Source organism: Dipodomys ordii, unplaced genomic scaffold (assembly GCF_000151885.1).
Source record: "Dipodomys ordii isolate 6190 unplaced genomic scaffold, Dord_2.0 Scaffold36, whole genome shotgun sequence".
In the NCBI taxonomy this organism is placed as follows: domain Eukaryota; kingdom Metazoa; phylum Chordata; class Mammalia; order Rodentia; family Heteromyidae; genus Dipodomys; species Dipodomys ordii.
In genome coordinates, this window is record NW_012267252.1 from 7,754,935 (window position 1) to 7,763,019 (window position 8,085).

An 8,085-nucleotide genomic window follows, 5' to 3' on the forward strand; every position below is an offset into this window, starting at 1 on the left:
CTCCTCCTTCTCCTCCTCCTCCTCTTCCTCCTCCTCCTTCTTTTTCTCCTTCTTCTTCCCTCCTCCTTCTCCTCTTCTTCCTCACCCCACCTCTTATTCATCCTCCACCCCTACCTCCTCCTCCTTCTTAAGTGCAAATGTTCTGAAACTCAATCTTCTATTGGACAGAGGTGAAGGAAGAGTATGAAACCATTGCAAATTTCTGCCTCTCAGTTGAAGTTGCTGTGGAATATTGCAGTACTAGCTAAGTAGCCTCCCACCTTTACTTTCCCAGGGCATCTGGTCCATTGACTGCCACCAGAGCTCTTTCCCTAGCTCCTGAGTCTTGTCATGTTCCTCTAGTCTTTCAAAGCCCATCACTGTCCCTGTACCTTCATCTAAAGCCTTACTGGACTAGACTCTTCCTGCCTTGCTAACTTCATCCCTCCATCATGGCCTTTCCAGCTCCTTGACTATTTCTTTCCCCTTCTTTTTTCCAGACCTTGTCTCTGTACTTGTTTATTTTTCTTCAGCCAGAAGTGTCTTTTTCTTCACTTCTGTTTATCAAGCTCCTGTCAAAGTCTACCCCCTCCCTCCATCCCTCCCTCTTTCATTTCTGTAGAATTAACATCTTTATCTGTTTTCTTCAGGTCAGCTAGTTAGGACTTCCTTATAGTAGAGCTACCCCAGATTCCCAGGGAACAAGGTCTGACCTATCAACTTTTCCAGTCTAATCACATCATGGCTGTTGCCTTCCATTTATTATGAGTAAGTCACAGGCCAGTGAGATTCCAAGAGAGGAGAACTAGAATCCACCTTCTCATTGAGAAAGTGTCAAGGTATCAGAGCATTAGCATGGAAGATAAAGTTGTGGCTTTCTTTTTTGAAAATATGACCCAATAAAATAATTTACTATATTAAGATCTCTATCTTTCCTCCTCCCTTATATATTGCTCAGGACATACCCATGAGATAATTCTTATCATTTCCTGGTTCTAACAAGAAACCAAGCCTAAGAGAGAGGTTAAATAATTTCCCCAGGGACTCCCAGTCATTTGTGTGCAGAACTGCATTTGAAGCTGGAGGGCATTCTCCAACAGTATGCTCCACCCCCTCTTCACACACCAAGATAAATGCCATCTTGGGTAGTTTCTAGAAGCCTGCCAGTCAGTCTTCTCAGTGACTCCCACACTACCATGCTTACAAGTGTGGGTGGGAGACTATTTTAAAGAATTAATCAGCCTGCCCTCCTCCTCAAACCATTACATTCTTTACTTGTGCCCTGAGGGTCTCTCTTTCTCATGGAGACCCTCCTGTTCTTCACTTCTCCTTGTACAGATCATGAGATATGAGTCATCAATTTATGAAACCAGAAAGCAATGGCCAATGATATTTGTTTATTTAGATTCCAAGATGTTTCTTGACTAAATAAATGTGTTAGTAAAACTAGCAATGCTGGAGTTGTGCTGGGATCCCTTGTCACATACTTTTCTCCTTCAGCCTGGCCAAGCTTTCACTGGTCAGCACCAGTTGTTCCTCTTCTAAGGCCTGCCCTTGCACAACTAGAGTCCACTCTTCCTAACCCAGAGACTCTAAGGGATCTGGGAATTTAGGTCTCTCCATTGGTCCTCAGCCAGTGCCCAAGGGTGGTCTAGCTCCTCATCTTCTGGTGAGCACATCTCTGATGATAATGCCTAGGATCTGGGGCAGCTGCCTTCGGTGGGACTCTTAGTGAAGGGCACCATTGTGTGGCTTTGATCTCTTTCTCCTCCTGCTTCCCAGTTTTTGTGGGATTTTTCTAGGTGCAAGAACTTAAGAGTCCCCGGAGGAGGAGCCTTGGCTGACCTCTTGATGAGAAAGAAGAGGCATAAACATGAAAGGGATTTACTTAGTCCCATCCCTCGTCAGATCACAGTTGAACTGGCCATCTTAACTGACCCTTGTCCCTTACCCCACCTGACATCAGCTGGCTAGTCATCTGCAAGCCACAAGTCTAAACTTTCTGTCCTGTCTACCTGGCTTCTGTGGCTGTGCCCTCTTCCACCCTTCTCCTCATTTCTCCTACTCCATTCTGGGGCATCAAATCTCTTAAAATGCAGCCTGGATCAGCATACTTAATAGGGTGGTAGTGGTTTAAGGGAGAGTCTCCCCACTTCTTAGACCCTCTCCCTCATACCTGACTTGAAGCTAGATATGTTGTTAGATCTCCTTCAAAGGCTTTCTCCCGCCCAATGTACAGCAGGCTTGGAGCCCACTTTGGACTAAGAGTTAGGCTTGTTAAGCTCTACTCTTGAATCAACCCCTAACTAGCTCTGTGACCTGTTTTCACATCTGCAGTGTAGTCACTAAGATCCCTCTGGCTCTAAATGGCTGTGCTTTCGTATGTGATGTTTGGTGCCTCCTGAGAGCTCATCGCCTTGTTAAGGAGGGAAGACACAATTAGATGCTTGTATATGACAGACTATAGCACAAAGCTGAAATCAGTCCAATTAAGAGGGAAAACACAGTGTGCTGAGAACAAGTACAGTGGCTGATTAGGATGGGAGGATTTCTGTGGGACAGAGTCTTCAGGAAGATTTTGAGAAGAGTCTCAGAGGTCGACTGTTGCTTGGATGGAGAATTGGAAAAGCCACAGAGCCTTAGGCATCGCATCTTGTGTGTGAAATGAGGGCAGAGGAAGAGAGGGGAAGAGTAGAGAACGGAGTCTTGGTTATCATTTAATTGCCATTCTAACTCTAAGTGAGCACACCAGAACACAATTATGATGTGATAGTTATTTACAGGGCTGCATTTCCTTTCTCCCAGGCTTCACCCACATCATCAGTAACTTGACTTTCAGAACTGGCTTTTTGACCCCTTAAATTTTAATTAAAGTAATTATGGTACTAACAGAAGCTGTAATTCATCTTTTATGGTCATGAGGAAAAAGACAGATAATTTTGGCCAAGCATATTTTCCCTATCTTTTATTCCAGGATTACTTCTTTGGAGGAATTGGGTGGAATGGGGGTATCTTTTGTCTAGGTGGTCCAGACCACACAGTATTCACAGATTTCTAGTCTGTGCAGTGTAGGATTCTTTTGGAATAATGAATAACTGTGGTACCAAATAAATTTAGTTTTTGAATTTAGTAGCAGCTCCTGAGCTAAAGGGCAAGTCCTTGCAAAGCCATTTGTCATAAAATACTGTGTGTGTGTGTGTGTGTGTGTGTGTGTGGTTGTGTGTTCATGCATACATTTCTAGCATTGGTAGGAATAAGCAACTCAGTGATTTAGGTGAGAACTTTCCATGCAATTAACTTCCTTCAAACTAAAGCAGGTGCTGAAAGGAACTACTGGGCCAGTCTGCTTAGTAAATATCCATCCCCAGATGTAGAGCAATTCAATGGAAATAATTATACAAGGTCAATTAAGCAGAACTCAGGCCTCCTCCTGTTAACTTGTTTGAATTTTTTTATTTCCCTGAGTCAGGTTTGTTCAGGGTTTAAATTGCTTTACCTCCGGAAAGAAAAATCACTTGAGGACAAAGCATTGGTGAACGTGATGGAGGTTACTGCTGGTAAAAGTGGCCTCTACTTTCTGGACAAGAGCCCATGGGCTGGACATTGCACAGGCCCCATAGAATGCTGGCTTGACCACCCTGTAGTCTTATAACTGAAAAGATGTTATTGAATTCTTTCATCTTAGTTTTCATGTTTCAGAGGTGGGGATAGCAGGAGGAACTGTAGCCGAGCACTCATTGAGAAAATGCTGGTGAAACGGGAAGGAGCTTAGGATGCAATAAATGTTCCATATATAGGCGCCTTTGCTGTTAGTATAATGATAGTTATCAACATAAAACAGAAGGGTATTATTATACTTGGGCCACCTATGATAATCCTATGGAAAATATCCACAAAGAATAGCATGCAGATGTGATATCTAATTATGCTGGACTCCAAACACATGGAATTGAAGAAACCTACTTATGAGTTTATAAAATAAAATGGTCAAAGGTGATATAAGTGCTGGATGAAAGCAAGGGACACCAGAATTCGGCAAATCTAAGCACCTCTGGCAGAACCAACCCTCAGCTCATTCGTGCATTACCCTGCCTTGTCACAGGGCTAGAGGGGCTGAGAAACAAAGCGCTGGGTTTGTCTCCATTGTCAGGCTGTAAATGAATCAGAAATGAAGTGACATCACCTCTGAAATGATAAGGCAAATCAGTAAGAAGTGGGATCCAACTGACAAAAATTCAATTTTCCACACAATAGTGTTTATTGAACGCTTACAACTACAAGTGTTTTATGTGGATTCCTTATTCAATCCTTACCACAGCCTATAAGGTTGGTTTGTGATTATCCCAACTTTAGAGATATACACTCTTCAGGAATATGCCTATTATAGACTTATTAAAGGACCCCTTTAACCCGAGAGAGCACAGATCTACTGAGAAGCTTACAAATGGGAGGGCTATGCTTGAGCCCTTTGAGACTTTAGATTTTGTTGTGCTCATGCATTGATTGGCCAACAATTCATAGTCTTTTACCCTGTGCTGAGAATTGGGTTGATGTCAAAGATACAATAGTGAATACAAATTGACATAACCAATTTCTGGGACGGTGGAGAAGAGATACTAATCCTTATTTTTCCTATTTTGTACCAAAAAAAACCCCTTGTGTAAAATGCAGCAGTGATATTCACTAGACACTGTGTTGAAAATGAACTATACAACTTATGGATGGGAATGGGAGAGAAAAACAAGAAGAGAGTGAAGGAAGGGATGGCATTGTTTAAAAAGAAATGCAATCTTTATCTGGCTTGCATTAAGTGTGACCCCTCTGTTCATCCCTTTTACAATAACAACAAATAAAATGTTTTAAAAAGCGTGTGCATATGTGTGTGCTCTGGAGCTCGAACTCAGAGGACATGCTTGCACTTGGCTTCCCCTCCCCCACATTGTTGCTGGTGCGCTACCATTTGAGCCACGTCTCTACTTCCAGCTTTTCCCCAGTTACTTGGAGATAAGTGTCTCGTGGACTATTCTGTCCAGGCTGCTTTCAAATCATGATCTTCAGATCCTAGCCTCTTGAGTAACAAGGATTACAGGTATGAGTCGCCAGTGCTTGACTTACAAAATAATGACATGACATCATAAACACAATCAAGATAGGAAAACTCTGAGTGGTGGTAGAAAAAGGAAGAAAACAGTGTAGGGACCTCAGAACAAAGAGTGACACAGTAGTGCGTTCCTTTTCTTTTTGGGTCATAGATCCTAGATTTGGAGATGAAGAAGCCAGCAGCTGAGAAAGGCCAATGAGCACAGACCATGGAAATCCTGTTATCTTCCATTAAGGGACTAGGAAAGAGGCAGTGTAGCAAGACAGGAAAATTTTAGACAACAGCAACTCATGCCAGACCATACAGAAGGAAACTAGCTTCACCCTTCTTGTACCCACACAAGTTATGTGGAGAGCTTAGGCTCACCCCCTCTGTAGGTGTTGTAACAAAGTGCTGTAGAGGGATGGGGTCAGAGACGGCCACGTAGGGTGCCAAGATTCCTGTCTGTTCCAGATGGTGTTGAGGTTTCCCATCCCTTCCTGTGACATCAGTAGAAAACCTTTACCTCCACCAGGCAGTGATGAAGCCATCCTCCTCCTGCCTGCTGGGATGGAGACATGGAGGGACATCAGGAATTCACCACTGCCTACTGGGATGGAGCCTCTCTCCATCTTCTGTGGAGCCACATGGAAGCAATCATGCGTTCAGTCAAGGCACTATTGTAACCTTTGGGGCTTGGTAAGGTCCAATAATTCCCTTATTCATCCTGCAGAACTCTTACCTCTGCCCAGATCACCTTCCAGTATTAAGATGAACTCAACTTTCTTCTGAAAATAACAAGGTAGTACCTCCCTTTCCCCTGCCAGAGCTGTATCAGAAGAAACCAGCTAAAACAAGGGTTCAAATAAGGCCCAGCATCTCCTGACATAAATGCCCCCAAATTACCAGGTTTCCTTCAAAACCATTTGTCCTGCCAAGAAGAAGTAAGATCTCAAACTAAACATGAGAAGGCAGAGATGTTGGAATTATTTTTATAAAGATATTAAAGCAGTAGTTGTAAAACTACTTCAATGGCCAATGAAACACAGCAAGCTTAAAACGAAGTGAAAATATAGAAAGTTCCAGCAAGAAATAGAAACTGTAAGGAAGAATCAAGAGAAGATTTTAGAACTACAAGACATAGTAAGTAAAAATAGAAATCTCACAGAATAAATTGAACAGCAGACTAGAGGAGGCAGAGAAGATAATTACTGAACTTAAAGATGGAAAAGTAGAAATTTCCCAGTTGGAACAACACACAGAGAGAAATAGATTGAAAGAAAAATATGAACAGAGTTCCAGGGACTTGTAAGTCCCACACCAAAACATCTACCATTGACAATCAGAGTCTCAGAAGGAAAGGAGGATAAAGACAGGACTGAAAGTGCACTAAAAATATAACATTTGAAAAATATCCCAAAATTTAACAAATAATACACCTATAAGATGATGGATATTTAATTAGCTCAAATGACTATGACTATTTCACAAGGCATGTATTTAAGAAACTACATGTACACCTTAAAGACATATGTTCTTTGTCATCTATACCTCAGAAGTTATTAAAAAGAAGAAAAGATGCATTACTTGTTCAAGAAGCTACACAAACCCCCAATCAGAATAAACTCAAATGAATCCATGAAAGGATTCATCACATTCAAATTTCTGAAAACTGAAGACAAACAAATTCTGAATGCTGTAAAAGAGAAATGACATTATATACAGGGGGAAAACAATTGAAATGACAATGGATTTTTCATCAGAAACAAGGGAGGCCCTAAGGAAGTAGCATACCACTTTTCAATTCCTGAGAGTAGAGAAATGTCAATTTCCAGTGCCCCCAGTCCGTGAAAATACGATTCAACAATAAAGGGGAAGTTAAGACATTCACAGATACTGAGAAAATTAGCAGATTTGTTATCGGCAGACCTATCCTTACTGAATAGCTACAGGAAGTATGCTAGAAAGAAAAGAGAAAGGAAAGGATAACAAATGCTGGGGAATGCTCATGGAAAACAAAGCTGTAGGAATATAGACATCATTCTTGAGTTTTCTGCATTGATAGTTGAAGCAAAAGTTGTTACACTGTCTACCATGGTTTTAAATGCATTCATAGAAAATATTTAAGACAATCATATTGTAAATGGGGGAAGGTAAAAGTATCAACAGAGGTAAAGTTTCTACTGTGCATTCAATCTGGTAAACTGAAAAGGAAGAATGCTGTAATGAGTTATCTATCTTTCATGTAATATCTAGAGTAAATGCTAAAATGTTGTACTAGGAGATACCTTAAGGAATGGTATGAATACCCTGGGTATGGTGGTGCATGCCTATAATCTCTAGCTATTCAGGAGGCAGAGAATGGAAGGATCACAGTTTAAGGCTATCTCAGGCAAAAAGTTAGTGAGACCCCTTTTCAACCAATAAGCCAGGCCTGGTTGTGCATATCTATGTTTGCACTTGGGGGGAGGCCATAGGTACCAGGATTTCAGTCCAAGGATGATTCTGAGCAAAAATCCAAGGTCTTACCTGAAAAATAATTAAAGCAAGAATAGGCTGGGGATATAACTCACATAGTAAAACTTTTGCTTAGGAACTGCACAAGCTTGAGGCTCTGAGTTCAAAGCCCCAATACAGTCCAAATTAAAAAAAAGAAAAGAAAAGCTATCTATAAACCAAAACATAATTTAAAATATTATACCTCACAGAATAGCAGGAAACACCAAATAAGTAAATGAAAAATAGAAAACAAACACATAATAATAGATTTATGCTCTAATGCATCACTAACTATATTAATGTAAAATATGCAAAACGAGAAAACAGAAGCTAGAGATTCTAGAGGAGATTGACAAACACAACCCAGTTCCATACTATGTGAAGGAAAATCACTCAATAGAACTCTAAAAGGATAGGGAAAGATAATGTCGTGAAAGCCAAGCAAAGAAGAGGTCTATATGGAGCTCAGTGGTAGAATACTTTCCTGGCATGCATAAGGCCCTAGTTTAGATCCCAAGTACCACATA